The sequence below is a fragment of the Miscanthus floridulus genome, chromosome 10, assembly GCF_019320115.1.
Source record: "Miscanthus floridulus cultivar M001 chromosome 10, ASM1932011v1, whole genome shotgun sequence".
In the NCBI taxonomy this organism is placed as follows: Eukaryota; Viridiplantae; Streptophyta; class Magnoliopsida; order Poales; family Poaceae; genus Miscanthus; species Miscanthus floridulus.
Genome location: NC_089589.1, coordinates 136,868,392 through 136,888,076, shown reverse-complemented (window position 1 = coordinate 136,888,076; position 19,685 = coordinate 136,868,392). Strand labels below are relative to the sequence as shown.

Sequence of the window (19,685 nt, the reverse complement as noted above, 5' to 3'; positions counted from 1 at the left end):
GATGATGGTGCTAAAAATAATGTGCAAGAGGATCCAGATGATGGGAGTCAGTACTTAGCTCTTGAACAAAATGAGCAACAACATATTGGCCAAGTATATATTTTTTATTATTAGCTATATATATTATTATATGTCTTATGTGTGCTCATGACATTAAAAATAATGTTTATGTTTTGTAGCCCTCTGGATCGACATCAACAACTACAACGAAGAGTAAAAATGTTCGAGGTCCCAAAAAGCCATTGGAGGGCCGCTTCATCATCTTGGAGTTCAATGTGGATACAGGCTAACCGGGGGGGCCAAATAAAACGAAATTCATGCACCACTGTGGTTACCTTGTACGGGACCGGCTCCCGATCAGTACCCACGAATGGAAGAAGAAGACCAATGCTCCTCATATCAGTTTTGTCTCCGATCATGACAAGACGTTAATTTGGAAAGATGTCTTGGTACATTTCACGCTCCAAACAGATGGTTATGATGATATAATAGATGGTGATGAATTGAAGGAGCGAGTTAGGGATTGGGCAATGAAGAAGATGGCCACCCAGTTTTAGACTTGGAAGAAACACCTATACACGACGTATGTCAAGAAGAACATAGCACCAGATTTCACTATCCCAAGCCCGATCTCAAAGCAGAGGCCCTATTGGGATGAGTTTGTACAGTACAAGACGTTGGAAGAGGGTGTGAGTCGGGTGATAAAGAACCAACGTAATGCCCAACAGAAGACATACCACCATAACTTGGGATCAGGTGGCTACCCGACTGCCATTAAGAAGTGGAACAAAATGGAAGCAGACCTTCTTGCCAAGGGTATCACACCAGAATCACTCGAGTGGGGAGAGCATGCAAAGAATTGGTTTTTCGCTCATAGGGGAACATTGGACCAGGAGACAGGGAAGTGCGTTTATGGCACAAGACTGCAAGAAGCAGCAGAAAGATTGTTGTATGCTCAGAGAGCTACTGCTAGTGGTGCGTTCAGGCCCAACAGAGAGAAGGATGAACTGACATACGCCATCGGGACTATTGAACATGGTGGCCGAACTAGAGGCAAAGGAAGTGTCTCGTGGGAGCATGGATTCCCTTAGGACAGACCTTCCTACAAAAGCCGCCAGAGAAAGAAGGAAGAAGAGGCACAGCGGCTCCAGAGGTTGGAGGAAGCGGTGCGTGAAGCACAGGAGCGGGAAAAAATCCTTGAAGCGAGAATGCAGGAGGAAATCAGAAGGCAAGTGCAAATTGCAGTGAGTGCAAGCAAGCAGGCATCAGAGCCAGGAATCAACATTAGCTAATATGTTCAGTTGAAAAGTAGCTGCGCTTCCACGGAGATACCAAATCAAGGGGACACAGGACTGCGCTTCCCTGTGGATGACGTCACTGAACCTTGTACATCGTGTGAGCTACACATTCCAAAGGGGAATTCCACAATCAAGGTGGCTATCGGTCTTGTTAATCCTATCGACCGAACCAAGACACCAAGGATTCATGGGAATATAATCCAAGAAGGATATGCTACCATCTCGGTAGATAAAGCTGAAAAAGGTTTTAGTGATTTGCCTCTTGACATTCCTGGAGGTGATGGTGAGAAGACTCTAGGAGAAGCAGAGAAGACATTCATTCTATGGCGCAAGCGCTACATCATCATTCCCGGGATGTCGGCTCCACCACCTCCTGAACTACCTCACCATAGGTGCTGATGAAAACACTACATCATTAATTTATATTGGCTTAAATAATTAACAATCTACTCATAATAATATGTCATTACTTTTTTTGTAGCAGATCCTCCCCCAACCTAAATCCAATTGTTCAATCGCCAGATCATCATAGTGCTCTGTACGATGACAATGTGTTGGAAGGCGAGGCTGCATCCACACCATCTCCAAGGAGGTCTCCAACGCCGCAGCCGCCACCTCCAAGGAGGTCTCCAACGCCGCTGCCAACAACTCCAAGGAGGTCTCCAATGCCTCCCCCGCCCCCGCCTACCAAGAAGCCAAGTACTAGCAAGAGGCCAGCCCCGCAAACGAAGAACCAGTCCCTGCCGGCAAAGAAAGCCACCGTGAAACCAAGGGCTATTCCCAAAATAGTATCTGAAGAGAAGGAAGAAGTAACTGATGCATATAAAAAAGATATGTCCAGATTCTATGACAAACTTAAAAAGGGTCAAGAAGCAAGGAGAAACCCGGAGAAACCGTACTTCTTCGTAGCTCCAGATATTCTAAGAAAAAAGGTGGCTTCTTACCAGCAACAACAGCGGGAATCTCGTAAGCCATCCAAATCAACATTAACGTACTATGACCGCACTCTCACCAAGTCAATTGAGGCGGCACAGAAAAAGAAGCGGGCAGGGAAAGGAGTTGCACAACTCGGACAACAATCGCACCAATCAGTCCCCTCGCTAGTTGTTGGTAATGAATATGGTTCGAATTTAGGATTAATGCATCAGGCAAACATACCTCCGGATGTCGATTTGGATCACCTTGGTGAATTTATTGAAGAGACTGGTCTCGACCTTTACCAGATGTTTGGTGATGAAAACATTGAGAGTGCGGCGGAGGTTGATATTTGGAAGAAAAAATTTGTACTAGGCCAGAGTCTATACAGCCCTCAAGCCTTATGTGATCTGGGGACGCAAATGTACCTGCTCAACAAGTGGTACATGCAGGCGTCTACCGGTGGAGACTTCTGCGTTGGTGTCAGAATTAGAGACGAACATTGGTTCCATGGCGATGATGTTATGTATGTTGACTTTGCAGAATTTCATCAACTATGCCAGCTGACCTCTCTGGACAAAGTTATCATTAGCTGTTATTGCCTGTAAGTAATAATTCTTTTGATCTATTATTAAACTCATCATATGTGTGTACATGCATATAAATTATCCTAACAAGTACTATATATATGCAGATTTACAATGACAGAGCTCAGAAAGGAAGGCTGCAATGAAATTGGTTTTGTTGATCCCCATATAGTATTCAAAGACCCAGTTACTCCAAAGCCTAATTGGAAGTCTGAGTCAGAGAGTAACCTCATGAACTTCTTAGTGAACCAACGCCACAAGAAGGATATACTCTTTCCCTACAACTTCAAGTGAGTGTTAATAATGTCGATCATCCTTAATGGCTCATATGTTGATTCTAGTTAATTAATAAGTATTATGCGTTATATCCTATAAACACATGCAGCAATCACTGGATATTGATGGACATCGATCTGGTGAAAAGTCACTTGATAATCTATGACACGATGAGAAAACCACAACAAGACTACCAAGATATGATAGATATTATCCAGAGGTAATTTCGGTATCTCTAGCAACTATATATACACACAAACATGATGATTAACTATATCTGATGACGTGGCAAATTTTTTATTGGGCAGTGTTTAGAAAACCTTTATTGAGAAGCAACACATGGGAAAATGCAAAGCGCCACTGAATGTAATCCCTTTGAAAGTAAGTCCCCTAAATCGCATCATCTTTATTAATTAAACATATAGCTTTCACCAGATCACCAGATTGGATGACAAATCTTTTTCTCGTAAAGTGGTGTCTGAGGCAGGAACAGGGGAACAACTACTGTGGTTACTATGTTTGCAAGTTTATCAAGGTGGTCTCCCAAAGAACTCCTACAGAGAGACTCAAAGTACGTTAAAAATACACTATATATTCATTTAATTATTATTATTGATTGTGTTACTATGTCTTTATATATATAAATATATATATATATGTATGTACATATATTAATTTATTTTCCTTTAATTCAAACATGTAGGCTCGATGGTTGGAGGAAAAGGTCATACGGCAAGACCAAATCAAAGCAATTCAGGAGTCTATAGTCGGATTTTTTAATGACCAGGTCATCGATTCCAAGGGCGAGTTCTACTTCGACCCAACACTGCCATGGAAGCCAAGCTAGAGGATGAGAGGAAACTTGTTATATCACAACAACTGTAATGCAATCTTTTGTAATATATGCACATAAAATAATATAATGTAAAATACACATATGCATACATGCATGTAAATATGTATATGATGCATGCATGCATATATATATATATATATATATATATATATATATATGCTTGAATTGTGTGATTTAATACGTTCATTGTGCTTGAACCGAAACATACTATATGCACGTATAAATGTATAATTAGCAGCGTATAATACGACTTCGAAAACCTATTTTGAAAAGAAAACAAAAAATGAAAAGAAAAAAAAAAGAAAAAAAACCTTTAGGCCCGGTTCGTATTACCAACCGGGACTAAAGGGTGCCGGCCATCGTGGCATGTCAGGAGGCACCTTTAGTCCCGGTTGGTGTTACCCACCGGGACTAAAGGTCCCCCTTTAGTCCCGGTTCCTAACCCGAGACTAAAGGACCCCCCTTTAGTCCCGGATGCTTGCTCTCGGGTGGGGAACCGGGACTAGAGGGGGTTCCCCACCGGGAGTAAAGCTTTGTTCTCTACCAGTGTTTGTAGCTCCAACCGAGACTAAAGGTCCCTGCCCAACGGCTACTGCGGCAGGCTTTTGCTGCAGGGGACCTTTAGTCCCGGTTGGAGCTACCAACCGAGACTAAAGGTTAACTTTTACTCCCGGTTGGTCCCTCCGACCGGGAGTAAAAGTCCCCTCCCGGCTGGAGGCTCCATCCGGGACTTGAAAGGGACCTTTAGTCCCAATTTATGTCTCCAACCGGGACTAAAGGTCCCCTCCTATATAGCCCTTCTTCCTCCCCGAGCCTGAGCCACTTCGAGCTCAGTGTTCTTGCTTCATCGTCGGCCTCTCTTCTTCCTCATTGCCGGTAATCACAAGATTTCTTCAATTCCTCCATCGATTCTTCGGTTCTAAAGGTTACCAACTTTATACTCTCATGTTTCATCAGTAGCATATCTCATTTTGTGGACTAGATATATGTGGTTTTTTATGGTGGAATTTTTTTATTTGTAAGCCATTTAAGCTCAAAATCACTTCAAAGTTTGCATATTTGGATGAAGGAAGGTTAAAGTAGTTATTCAAAACTAGTATTCAGCTTTCATTTCTAGCATGCATAGCACACTTCATGGTTTAGAGATATAGAAAATTTTATAGTTTTTTAAATTTTATTTGTTTATAAAATGAGAAATTTATATTATATTAAAAGTGAGTATAGAGAGTAGATGTCAACTGCTTCTGGGTCCTCGGCCTCTCATCGGGTTCCAAAGCGACTGAGGCCGGACCTCCCCCTCATTGCATGCGGCAAGTGTGAGGAGAAGATTGTGATGGAGTACCGGGTGAGGAAGGAGTGTCCCAACAAGGGCCGTATCTTCTACAAGTGTCCGGATCACAATGTGAGTTATTTTGTCGCATTTGATGATTATGGTTAATTTATACTTATTTTCATGATGATTGTGATTAAAGTTCTATTTTTTTTTGTTTTAATTTCAGTGGATGGCACTGGATGTTCAAGATGGTACTAGGAGGAAGAGTATGTTGAACACGTACAAAACTCTCTTGCACAGGCGGCTACGGCGGCTGATGAGGCAGTGAGCTTGCGGAAGAAGCCCATAGATGTTGAACAAACTCATGATCTGTCTATTTTAGTTGGGATTGGTCACGAAATCCTTATGCTGCTGAAGTGCATTTTAGCTTTAGTTTTTTAGTGGTAGTTGGGATTGTCTACATTGTAGCGAGACTTTCATAAATTAATACCTTGTGTGGTGGCATACATGTCATATAATTAACTAATTATGTTCTAGGTTTTAATATGGTATGTATGTCATGTAATGCAGATGAGCCGGCATTGGATGTACAATGCTGATCGCCGCTCCCAAGAGTTCATTGAGGGCGTGCATTCCTTCTTATGTGTGGCCAAGGCAAACAAACGCTATGGTTTCATGTGCTGCCCTTGTGCCATATATAAGAATTTGAAGGAATATGCTAGCTCAAGGAGTCTTCATTCACACTTGTTGAAGTCGGGTTTCATGCCAAACTATATTTGTTGGACGAAGCACGGAGAAACCGGGGTTGTAATGGAAGAAGGTGAAGAAGAACAATGGGACGATGATGACATTATTGCTGAATATGGTGCCTTCAATGAGATTGCAATGGGGGAAGCTGAAGAAGAGGTAGTGGCAGAAGATGAACCCGCTGATGATCTTGGTCAGGCCATTCATGACGCACAAAGAGAATGCGAAAGTGAAAAGGAGAAGATCAAGTTCGAGCGTATGCTAGAGGATCACAAGAAATTGCTATACCCAACTCGTGATGCGGGACAGAAAAAGTTGGGTACCACACTAGAATTGCTGCAATGGAAGGCAAAGAATGGTGTATCTGACAAGGGATTTGGGGAGTTACTAAAAATCCAAAAGAAGATGCTTCCGAAGGATAACGAATTGCCCGTCACTACGTACGAAGCAAAACAAGTAGTCTGCCCTTTGGGATTAGAAATCCAGAAGATACATGCATGTCCTAATGACTGCATCCTCTACCGTGGTGAGGAGTACGAGAAGTTAGATGCATGCCCGGTATGTCATGCATCACGGTATAAGATCAGGCGAGATGACCCTGGTGATGTTGAGGGCGAACGTCCCACGAAGAAAATCCCTACCAAGATTATGTGGTATGCTCCTATAATACCACGCTTAAAATGTCTGTTCAGAAACAAAGACCATGCAAAGTTATTGTGATGGCACAAAGAAGACCGTAAGGTAACAATATGTTGAGACACCCTGCCGATGGGTCCCAGTGGAGAGCAATCGATAGAGAATTCTCGGAGTTTGCAAATGACGCAAGAAACTTAAGGTTTGCTTTAAGTACGGATGGTATGAATCCTTTCAGGGAGCAGAGCAGTAGTCATAGCACTTGGCCTGGTACTCTATGTATCTACAACCTTCCTCCCTGGTTATGCATGAAGCGTAAGTTTATTATGATGCCAGTGCTCATCCAAGGCCCAAGGCAACCTGGCAACGACATCGATGTGTACCTGAGGCCACTAGTTGAAGAACTTCTACTTTTGTGGAACAGACCAGGTGTATGTGTGTGGGATGAGCACAAACAGGAGCACTTTGACCTACGAGCATTGTTGTTCGTAACAATCAATGATTGGCCTGCTCTAAGTAATCTTTCAGGACAATCAAACAAGGGATATAATGCATGCACGCACTGTTTTGATGACATTAAAGGTATATTCTTGAAAAAATGTCGAAAGGTCGTGTACCTTGGCCATTGTCGATTTCTTCCGGCAAATCACCCCCTAAGAAAGAAAGGCAAGCATTTTAAAGGTAAGGCAGACCACCAGACCAAGCCGGGCAACCGAACTGGTGAGGATGTACTCAATATGGTCAAGGATGTGAAAGTAGTATTTGGAAAGGCACATGGCAGCGAACCTGTTCTGAACGATGCCGACGGTCATGCACCCATATGGAAGAAGAAGTCCATATTTTGGGAGCTACCCTACTGGCAAGTCCTAGAGGTCCGTAGCGCGATCGACGTGATGCACCTGACGAATAATCTTTGTGTGAACCTGCTAGGCTTTATGGGTGTGTATGGGAAGCCTAAGGACACACTTGAAGCACGACAGGACCTGCGATGTTTGAAAGAACGAGACAACCTACATTCAGAGAAGACAGATGATGGACGCCGTTACTTAAGTCCTCCCAGCTACACTCTTAGCAAAGAAGAGAAGGAAAGCATGTTTGAATGCCTAGCAAGTATCAAGGTACCATCTGGATTCTCCTCGAATATAAAGGGTATAATAAATGTGCCAGAGAAGAAATTCCTAAAGTTAAAGTCCCATGACTGCCACGTGCTCATGACGCAATTGCTTCCAGTTGCATTAAGAGGAATTCTACCTCCAAATGTACGTCTAGCCACCATGAAGCTATGTGCATTCCTCAATGCAATTTCTCAGAAAGCAATCGATCCAATGGATCTAGCTAAACTACAGAATGATGTGGTTCAATGTCTTGTCAGCTTTGAGTTGGTGTTCCCTCCTTCCTTCTTTAATATCATGACACACCTCCTAGTTCACCTGGTCAAGGAGATTAGCATTCTCGGTCCTGTGTTCCTGCACAACATGTTCCCCTTTGAGAGGTTCATGGGAGTCCTAAAGAAATATGTTCACAACTGTGCTCGGTCAGAAGGAAGCATCGCCAAGGGCTATGGAACAGAGGAGGTCATTGAGTTTTGTGTTGACTTTATTCTCGACCTTGACCCGATTGGTGCTCCTGAATCGCGACACGAGGGGAGACTAAGTGGAAAGGGGACACTAGGGAAGAAAACATATATTCTTATGTAGGACAATTATTTTAATAAAGCACACTACACAGTTCTGCAAAACTCCTCCTTGGTGGACCCGTATATCGAGACACATAAAGAGTTGCTCCGATCCAAGTTTCCAGGGAAGTCTGAAGCTTGGATTACGTGTCAGCACATGGAAACTTTCAGCGACTGGTTGCGAAAAGAATGTCAGGGTGATGAGAGTATTGATGAGCAACTGTATTTGTTGGCTAGGCAGCCATCGTGGCATATCCTCACATACAAAGGGTACGAGATAAATGGAAATACATTTTACATAGTAGCCCAAGACAAAAGGAGCACCAACCAAAATAGTGGTGTCCGCATAGATGCCACCGACCCTAATGAAAATAAGCAAACATATTATGGCCGCATAGAGGAGATGTGGGAACTAAACTATGCACCTACTTTTAAGGTACCTTTGTTCAAGTGCCAATGGGTAAAGGCGACTGGAGGTGGGGTAGCAGTCGACAACCAGTATGGAATGACAACCGTGGACCTCAACAATATTGGGTACAAAGATGAACCGTTCGTCCTTGCCAAGGATGTGAATTAGGTGTTCTATGTCAAGGACATGTCTACAAAACCGAAGAGACGGAAAAACAACAATGACCCAATCAATGAGCCAAAGCGCCACATAGTTCTTTTAGGGATAAGAAACATCGTCGGAATTGAAGACAAGTCAGACATATCAGAAGATTATGAAAATAATGACCGAATTCCACCCTTCACAGTGAACAAAGACTCAACCATTCAGCTAAATGATGAGGACACTCCATGGTTACGGCGCGATCATAACCAAGGGATATACGTTAAGAAGAAGTTCACTACTGTGCCCGCTTGATATATATAGTGTATTCATATTTCTGTCGTGTATTCATATTTTCTACCATTTAAATGAATTTTCTGCATGACGGTGGATTTCCTGTGGAGAATGTGTGATGAAAAAACAAATGATCAATGTCAATAAGATGTGAAAACTAATTTCCTATCGAAAAGCAATAGTTTTAATGATTTTAATTAAGTAGTACATTTTTGCATGGTGAAAATTATGATTATTATTTACACTATGTTAAATATTTATACGGTAAAACAAAAGAGTTTAGGTTACAGATTTTTCTTATGTACAATAATGCAAAACCAGGTCTCGGAATTATTTTTGTATTTTTTTGCTAATATTTTATTTACTAGGCAATTAACAACTCTCTTCGTATTTATATAAAAGAAATATATAAAAAAGGAAAAACTTCTACAAACTGGCGGGAAGCTAAACTGCAGCCCACCTTTACTCCCGGGTGGACCAACCACCCGGGACTAAAGGTCAGAACTTTAGTCCCGGTTCTAACCATCACCCGGGACTAAAGAACCTTTAGTCCCGGTTCTAACCATCATCCGGGACTACTAAAGATGGGCTACGTTTTCGTGGCCCGCCAAAATCCCCTTTACTCCTGGGCCATGGCTACACCTAGGACTAAAGGTCAGACCTTTAGTCCGGTTATAACCATCACCCAGGACTAAAGAACCTTTAGTCCTTGTTCAAACAATCACCCAGGACTACAGGTCCCCCTTTATAAACCACGCCCTTCTCCCTTAGTTCTCTTCCTCTCTGTCTCTGCCACCTTCTTCTCCAATCGGATCTAGTAGCCGAAGCCTTCTTCTCCGTTGCCTCATCTTCTCCAACCGGATCCAGCAGCGCCACCGCCCCACCAGCCCCATGCGCATGCGCTCTTCTTCTCCGGTCGGCCGGCACACGCCTCGCGTCGTCCTCGTCCCCGGCCTAGCTCGCCCCCAAGCGGTTCAAGGTTCTTCGAGGTGTCTATCTCCTCCAATTCATCCCCTTCTTCATCCTCCTCTCCGTGCTATGTTTGAACTTTGAAGCCCTCGTTCTTGTGTTAGATCCATGAGACGCAGTCTTCTCCAAGATCTGCAGCAGGCCACAGCATCTCTATTATGGCACATCTTCTCTAGGTTTGGCCCGGTCTCCCTCTTCCTCTGCACTCTCTTGCTGTTGTATGGCCAACTCGTTGATCAGTGCCGTTGCTTAATGAATGTATCGCTTCGATTTGGTGCTAGCTAGTAGCCTTTGCAATTGGTGCTAGAATGTGGGCAACATACTTGCTGTTGTATGGCACTGGATACGTTACGACCGCCGCCTACCCCGATTGTCCGTTGGTGGATTCACTTTCATCGGAGTTGACACATCATGGCGTGGCGTGGTCCACTACCCGCACGCACTGCCACTGGGAGTCGGAGAAGGCAGGCGCCCGCTAGTGCGGGCTGCCTGGGGCGGCTGGCGTCGAGTCGTGCCGTGGCCGCAGGCCCTTGCTATGTCCTTCGCTGCACGCTACACGTGACTATGTTCTGTTGGGATTCTGTACGCCGTCATCTCGGCTCCATCTTGTGTTTGTTGCATTTTTCGTTTTGACTTCACCACTCAACAGTCATCGGTAACCGGTGTCGGCTCGACAATAACGCGATCATTCCACAAGGATGTTGTACCATGTGCCTAACACAATTCCCATCACCGTTGGATCGCAAGTCCAAAGAGAGCAGCAGGGTTTTGCACATTTGAGAGAGGATGACAGTCCAAGCTCTTCATCTCAGATGGTTTCTATAGCACTAAATATTCTATCATGTAAATAAAAAATCTATTAGAGCAACTCCAACAGCTTGGCTAAAATTAGTTGACAAATTCCATTATTTAGCCATTTTGTAAAAAAGAAAACTTCTAAAAAAAAGAAGAGATCTACAACAACTTTGTTTGATTATATATGGCCACAATTATATATACAAAATATTACATTAAAGCATTACAGAGTGCTAGCCTGCTAGGTAGTAATATTATACGATTAGTAGGATGTGGAGTCTAGGCTCTGTGAAATGCAGTGTACAAATGGATGGGCAGCCATATTTACCATCGGCCTGGAATGAAATAGATTATTCCTGTTTTTTAGTAAAGTCTAAGTCTCTAACATGTTTTTTGGTTGCAGGAGCTGGACCTCACATTTGACACCTTGGATATGAGCCACCGCCGCCACCATATATAATCCGTTTATGATGGATTAATTGTTCCAACCTTTTGTAATCGGATAGATGCGTGTGCCGAGCCCTCGTGCCGGCAATCTTGTAATGCGATTTTGCGCTGAGCCATCGAGCTCAGTGGAGCACGGGCGCGGCCCGGTGTCTTGTCGTTTCCTCCTTTTTGCGCGGTAGCTTATGACGACGCCGGTGCCCAGATCCGAGATGTTCAACGGCGTCCGTGACGTTGTAGTAGCAGGGCACGTAGTTCTCGTACTCGGGCGGGCATACCTCCGCCTCCTTGGCGCGGACTAGTTAGAAAATTGTAGAAAATCCGTACTAGTTGAACTTGCAGACCGTGTTCATCTCGGCTAGCATGTTCTCTGTCAAGCGGTAACGGATGTCAAGGAGGAGCTTTGATTCTACGAGGGAGAGCGGCAACGGTCGTGGAAGACTGTGTTCCCTTCCTCGTAGAATCAGAGCTCTTCCGTGGCTAAGTACGGTGCCGTCCGGTGGAGAAATGCCTGCCGAGATGATCACATAAGCAAGGTCAACTAGTATGGAAGCTTACGTGATCTTAGAAGATGTGTGATGTCATGAGAGCGTGTGTTTTTTCTCAATTTTGTCGAGCAGGTCACTTAGAATTAATTTTTCCATGAAACGCCCACGAGCTCGCCGATGTTAAGCAGGTCACTTAGAATTAATTTTTCCATGAAATGAAATACTTAGAAATCATGCCTTTTATTTTTTAGAATTAATTTTTCCATGAAATGAAAAACTTAGAAAATAGTTAGAAAATTGTAGAAAATCCGTACTAGTTGATCACGCAGGCGGACCGTGTTCATCTCGGCTAGCATGTTCTCTGCCGAGCGGTAATGGACGTCAAGGAGGAGCTTTGATTCTACGAGGGAGAGCGGCAACGGTCGTGGAAGACCGTGTTCCCTTCCTCGTAGAATCGGATCTCTTCCGTGGCCAAGTACGGTGTCGTCCGGTGGAGAAATGCTCGCTGAGATGATCACGTAAGCAAGGTCGACTAATACGGATGGTTATTTATTTAAACATGTTTTTGAGCTAGAATTTGATGGATATTTGATAGATATAGTTTTTTATTTTTTATAAATATATCTAGTGGTGTAAAAGCTAGATGGCTGCCCCGAGAGACAACATGGATGAAGAAATGATGAATATTATCAACACCGGCGCTCAATTGACCGATGGTGACCAGCAGGATGTAGATGACGGGAGTCAATACCTGGCTCTTGAAGATAACCAAGAAAATATTGTGCAAGAAAACACTGGCAAGGTATATATATTTATATATATATTTGAATATTATATATATATATATATTTGAATATCTATCATCTATTATGTGTACACATGATATTTATTTATTCTTTTTTATACGTAGCCCTCTGGATCGACGACCACAATGGCGAAAAGCAAAAATATTCGAGGCCCGAAAAAGCCATTGGAGGGGCGCTACATAATATCGGAATTCAATATCGAGACAGGCGAACCACTTGGTCCACATGCAAGGAAATTCGTGCAACACTGTGGGTGCCTTGTAAGGGACAGACTTCTGATCAGTGCCCGTGAATGGAAGCAAAAGATCAATGAGCCTCATGTTCGTTTTGTCTCTGATCTTGATAAGAATTTAATTTGGGATGATATCCTTCAACATTTCACGTTGCAAGCAGATGATTATGATGCTATCAATGATGATGAATTGAAGGAACTAGTTCAAAAGTGGGCTATGAAGAAGATGGCCACACAATTTCAGACTTGGAAGAAATCCCTATACACGAAATACGTCAAGAAGAACCTAACGCCCAATTTCAATACTAGTGGCCCGCTCGCGAAGTTGAGGCCCTACTGGAATGATTTTGTATAGTACAAGACATCGGAAGAGGGTGAGGAACGGGTGAGAAGGAACCAAGAGAATGCCCGACAGAAGGTATACCACCATGGCATGGGATCAGGTGGCTACGCGACTGCCATTCCCAAGTGGAAAAAAATAGAAGCGGACATTCTTGCCAAGAGTATCACACCAGAATCACTCAATTGGCCCAAACGCGCGAAGAATTGGCTTTTCGCTCATAGGGGAAGACTGGACCTAGAGACCGGGAAGCTGGTTCATGGCCCAAAACTCAAAAGAGCAACACAACGATTTTCTTATGCTCTACAAGCTCAAGCTATTGGTGCGTTTAGGCCCAATAGAGAGAAGGATGAACTGATGTATGCCATCGGGACTGCTGAACACAGTGGCCGAACGAGAGGTTTAGGACGGAACATTTCTTGGGAGCATGGTTTCCCTAACGACAGAGATACCTACAGAAGCCAGCAGAGAAGGAAGGATGAGGAAGCAGCGCGGATCAGCCGGTTGGAGGAATATGTTCGTGAGTCACGGGAGGGGTTGCTTCAAGCACAGGTGCGTAAAAAAGACATGCAAGCTAGAATGCAAGACGAAATCATAAAGCAAGTGCAAATAGCAATGAGTGCCCAAAGGCAGGCATCAGATCCAGGAATCAACATTAATATTAGCCCCCCTGATCAGTTGAAAAGCAGCTGCGCTTCCACGGAGTTGCCAAATCAAGATGACGCAATGCTATGTTTTCCCGTGGATGATATCACTGCACCGTTTATATCATGTGACCTACATATTCCAAAAGAGAATGCCACAATCATGGTGGCTCTCGGTGTTTTTTCTCTTCCAGATCCTACCACAACACCAAGAATCCATGGGGCAATAATACCACCTGGATATGTTAGTGTCTCGGTGGATAGAGTTAACAAAGGTTTTAGTGATCTGGCTCTTGACATTCCAGGAGGTGATGGGGAGAAGACTCTCGGAGAAGCAGAGAAGACATTCATACTATGGCGCAAGCACTACATCATTATTCCTGGGGTCTCTAGTCCACCGCCGCTTCCTCAACTGCTAAACAATAGGTGCAGACAAAAGTGAACAAAACAATGTTTTCACTAATTTTCTATTGACATGTATGATTAATAATAATAATTTCTTATACCTAATTATTCTTTTTTGTACTTACACAGCAGGGCCTCCACCAACCTAAGTCTAATTATTCAATCTTCAGATCATCATAGTGCTCTGGGCAATGATTATGCAACGCCGCCACCGCCGCCACCTCCAAGGAGGTCTCCAACGCCACCAAGGAGGTCTCCAACGCCTCCAAGGAGGTCTCCAACTGCTGCCCCACCTCCCTTCATGACCAAGAAGCAGCCAGGTCCTAAGAGGTCCGCCCCGCAAATGAAGCCATTGGGCCACTAGCCGGCAATAAAGAAAGCCTCCTCTAATCCAGTTATTCCCCAAAATCTGGCTTACGAGAAAAGTGAAAATGAATTAAATGCTGCAGTACAAAAAGATGTGAGCAGTTTCTTCGAAAAAGTAAGAAAGCAACGAGAAGCGAGGGAGAACCCAGAGAAACCGTACTTCTACCTACCTCCAGATCTTCTAAGAAAGAAGGTGGACCAGAAAAAGCGAGAATCTCAAAAGACCCTGCCAAAATCGGACTACGACCGCTCTCTCACCAAGTCATTTGAGACGAAGCAGAAAAAGACTAGAGCAGGGAAAGGTGTTGCACAACTCGAACAACAATCACAACAATCAGTCCCCCCTCTTGTCATTCGTAATGAATATGGTTCAAACTTAGACGTACTGGACATCAATTTTGAGGACCTGGCTCGGTTTTACGAGGATACCGATTTGGACCTTGCCCAAGTGCTCGCTGAAGGACCATCTGCTCCGAAAGTGGATCCTTGGAAGAAATTTGAACATGAAAAGAGTCTATACAACCCTAAGGCCTTAGCTGCTATTGTCTGTAAGTGTGATTATTTTCTACTATTAAAATGTATATATATAAAGCTACATGTATATATATATATATATATATATATATTATATATCCTCACACTATATTTATATATATATAGATATGAGATGACAGAACTCAGAAAGAGAAAGGATAATGATGTTGGTTTCGTTGATCCAAATGTTGTATTCAAATACCATAATCCCCTGCCACAATGGAAAGCTGAACTCGAGAAAAATCTCATGAGGTTCTTAGTGAACCAACAAAACAAGGACATACTCTTCCCCTACAACTTTAAGTGAGTGTTAAATAATTAATGTCGATCATATGGACATTTGTTCAGTTATTTGCTTACTAGCTAAGCTATCTTCCATATATATATATGTTGACTCTAGTTAATGTCGATCATATTTCTGTATAAAAACATATGCAGCAATCACTCGATATGGCCAATAGTCGGTTGAGCATCTTAGACTCATTAAGAAAAGAGCAAACAGAGTACCAAGACATGATAGATATTATCCAAGGGTAATTTGGTCTCTCTAGCAACTATATATACCCCGATCTCTTAACTGCAACAATTATTAAAGGCCAAATTAATTTTTTATTTTATTGGGCATAGTGTTTGGAAAAGTTTCATTGAAGAACACCACATGAAACATTGCAAAGCGCCACTTGATGTAATCGCACACAATATATATATATATATATATATATATATATATATATATATATATATATATATATATATATATATATATATATATATATATATAATTCAATTAACACCATGCATGCTTTCAATTCGCCGGATCTTTTTTTCGTAATAGTGGGCTCTGAGGCAAGAGCAGGGGAACAACTACTGCGAATACTATATTTGCGAGTTCATCATGGCGTACTCAAAAAGAACTCCTGAAGAGAACCTCAAAGTATGTTATATAAATATATTCATATATTCACAATTTCTTTTATTGCTCATATATATAAGTAATCACGTGACCAACAAATATATATATTAATACTTTTCCTTTAACTTTTATTGAAGACTCTATGGTTGAAGAAAAAAGTCATACGATGTGACCAACTAAAAGCAATTCAAGAGACCATAGCAGGATTTCTTAATGACAAGGTCCTAAACCCCGCCGGTGAGTTCTACAATGACGTGAACGAAACATGGAAGCCAAACCAGATGGAGTAAATTTGTTATGCCAAGAATATGATAGAATATACAATGCAAGCTTTATTTGTAATATATATATACATATTATATGTACATAAAATAACGTACAATATATATATATATATATATGCACGTAATATATACGTTATTTTCATACTTTAGTTTATACAAAATGTTCGAACATTATAAACATGTAGAATACGTATATTATTAGCAGCGTAGAATGCGTATTCGAAAACCTATTCGAAAACCAAAATGAATCATCAATTGAAAATAGAAACAAAAAAATAAAAAAAGAAAACCTTTAGTCCCGGTTGGTAATACCAACCGGGACTAAAGGGCTGGCCCATGTGGCCCAGCCGGGAGGCCTCTTTAGCCCCTTTAGTCCCGGGCGCGAAATCAGGACTAAAGGAGGGGCCCTTTAGTCCCGGATTCGTGCTCCCGGTTCTAAAGCCGAGACTGAAGGGAGTTGAGAACCGGGAGTACAGTCTGTTTCTCTACTAGTGTTAAGACAATGTTGTTTGATTTGTTTTGCACTTTAGAAGTATAATTAGACACGAGTATATATGGTCTTATGTGCCCATGACGATGAGTTCGCCATATGGCTCTGGAAAACATCCATGATGCCCTTGGAGATTTTGCTCAGCAGAGCGAGGATCTAACCAAATTGCTCTTTGGGTGTTGTCATCGCCAACTGTCTTCGAGTACAATACGGATGGAATGCCATGATTTACACGATCTAATAACAATTATTACTGTGTCACTCGATTTTAGGTAGCTATTAGGTGGAATTTGGTAGTCTTGGGTCGCCGGCGATCGCTGCGCTCAGGGTCACCGCAGCCGCTAGCTCGGTTCAACGTTACAAGGAAACAAAACTCAAGTTCTCTCCCCCCACTTCTCTTTTATTACATTTTTTTTGCGAATTACAGAATTACAGACGTAGACCCTCACAATATGCACGTATACTTATCCATATGAACACGCGCACACGAACCCTACCCCTATGAGCACATCCGAAAGACTGTGTCGGCACATCCCGAGATTGACAAAGTCACCACAGGCGCCTCGCTGTCGACGGAAACGTTGCCTACCACTGAAAGCACAATTCTGTTAAATTCTAGATTAAATTCAGGAAAATGCGAACACCCGTGCCAAGTCGAGGACTTAAACTCGTGTGGGAAGGTTCCATCACAAGGATAGTTCAGTTGGCACTTCTCTTCTGTTACATTTTTTTTTTGGAAGGCTTCTCTTCTATTACATGGCAGTGTACTCTGCCAACAACCGTTACATGGGCTGGATTACGGCCTGGCCCATTCAGGTCCGGAGTAGCGCGGGTTGGGTTTGGAATTCCTTCTTCTCACTTGTGGCCCATCGTCACCCCGAGTAGCATTCCCAGGCTTGTCTCTGACATTTTGGGTTCGACTTGAACTTGTAGTCACATCTGTATCGTTGTCACCTACCTCAACAGGGAAAAAGTGGTAGGATGAAATAATCACAGGCTGAAGCTGAATTGAACGACACCAATTACAGGTCAAGAACCGGAAAGAAATGCCGTGTCATGGTTAGTAGTGAATATCGGTGCATGATTAGTATCATTATATTAGTACGGTTCAGCATCCTATGTATGAACAGTGTCTATTTACCATGCCTACGGTATATATGTAATTTCCACATGTGGTCAGTAAAAGTAAAAATCCATGTATATTTACCATGCCTTACAAAGTAAAAATCTCCATGTCGTCAGTAAAAATCCAATATTAATCCAGGTCGCCGGGGAATTATTTCAGATCATCAGACTTTTATTAATTGAGATGCCATCTCTCGCTGCAGAGTTCTAGACCGCCGAACTCCAAACTCGTATTGATGTGATTTCAGTTCTAGCTAGACCTCCGAACTCCTCCATGGCAAGATAGGTAGGTATCTACTTGATGAACTCAAGCACCCAGTAACCCCCGAAGACAGCAGTAGAGCGGATGGGTGTACGAAAGCCGGCACCCGTGGCGAGCCTTGCGTAATCTTGCTCCGTCCTCTCCCTGCCACCCTTCAAGCCGTTGAGCAAGCAGATGATATCAAACTGGAACGGGAAGCGTCCGGCCTGCGTTGTCTCCGGGGTGGCCGCGGCAGGACCACCTCCATGGCGATCACCTTCCCTTTCTCCGGCACCGACCGGTAGCAGTTGTTGAGGAGCTTCACACAGTCGTCGTCGTCGAGCAGGTGCAACACGGACTTCATAAAGACGGCGTCGCCGCTGGGCACGTAGTCGACCATGTTCCCGCCGACATGTTCTACGCCTGGTATTGGCTTGGCTTGGCTGATGACGAAAGGCAAGTCGAAGTTGATGCCCTTGATGTGCTTGTACCTAGAGGTGATCATTCCCAGCGCGGTGCCGGCGCCGCCGCCGACGTCGACGAGGACGTGGATATCGTCGAACCCACCGCCGGCGGTGAAGCGGCCCTCGAGCATCTTGCGGCAGGCGAGCAATGAGAGCTGGGACATGGCCTGGTTGTAGAGCGCACTCAGTTGCGGGTTCTTCCCCATGTACTCAAACGCCGGCATCCCGTTGGCCATCTCGAACGCCACGCCGCCCGACAGCACGGCCTCCGCCATGTGCTGCCAGGGGTTCAAGAACGGCTGCTGAAACCCGAACATGGCGAGGGCAGCCAGCGACCCTTCGCCGTTGTTGGTGGTGGAGAGCCACCGGCAGACTGGTCCCTTTGCATACCTCCGGAGCGCTGTGCTGCTGCCGTCAGGCGCCGGTGCCGCCCCCTCATCCGTGGAGCACGTAACGACGCCGTGGGCCGCGAGGAACCGCAGCATCCGGTCCACTGAGACCGTGGCCTCGGCCTTGTTCGCGGCAGGCCTGGGTAGCTGGGCAACAAGCTCTCCCGCGGTCAGCAGCGCGCCCGCCGGCGCGGCGGAGAGCGTGTCGATGAGGCCGGCTCCATCGCGGCCTTGAGCGTCATGGAGACGATGTGTGCCGTCATGAGCTCCTGCGTGGTCATGAACGATGCCTCCTCCGCGTCCATGGTGCCGGATGCCGGCCGGATTGATGTGATCTGATCTGATAGATGGGCACACTAGTTGCCAGGTGGGTTGCTTGTGTTGTGTGTGGTCCTCACCATGGTTTCCAATATCGGTCGAAATCTCCTGATATTTTCGATATATCCTCTTTATCTATAGGTGCCGATAAGAAAATATCTATCTTTTTCGTTCAAATTTTATTTAAATTTATTTAAATTCACTTAAATTTAAATTAACTTTTATTTAAATTTGGTCCGATATTTCCGATATATCCTGTTTATCCTCTTTATATGTGACCCCCGATAAATTTTAATTTCAGAAAATGAAAACCTCGGTCCTGACGAGTACCAGT

General features: G+C 43.8%; 1 pseudogene; it reads right to left on the bottom strand.

Annotated features, from left to right (window-relative positions):
* Nucleotides 1-17,861: 17,861 nt before the first annotated feature.
* LOC136489758 (probable inactive methyltransferase Os04g0175900) lies at nt 17,862-19,338 on the bottom strand (annotated as a pseudogene).
* Nucleotides 19,339-19,685: the final 347 nt, after the last annotated feature.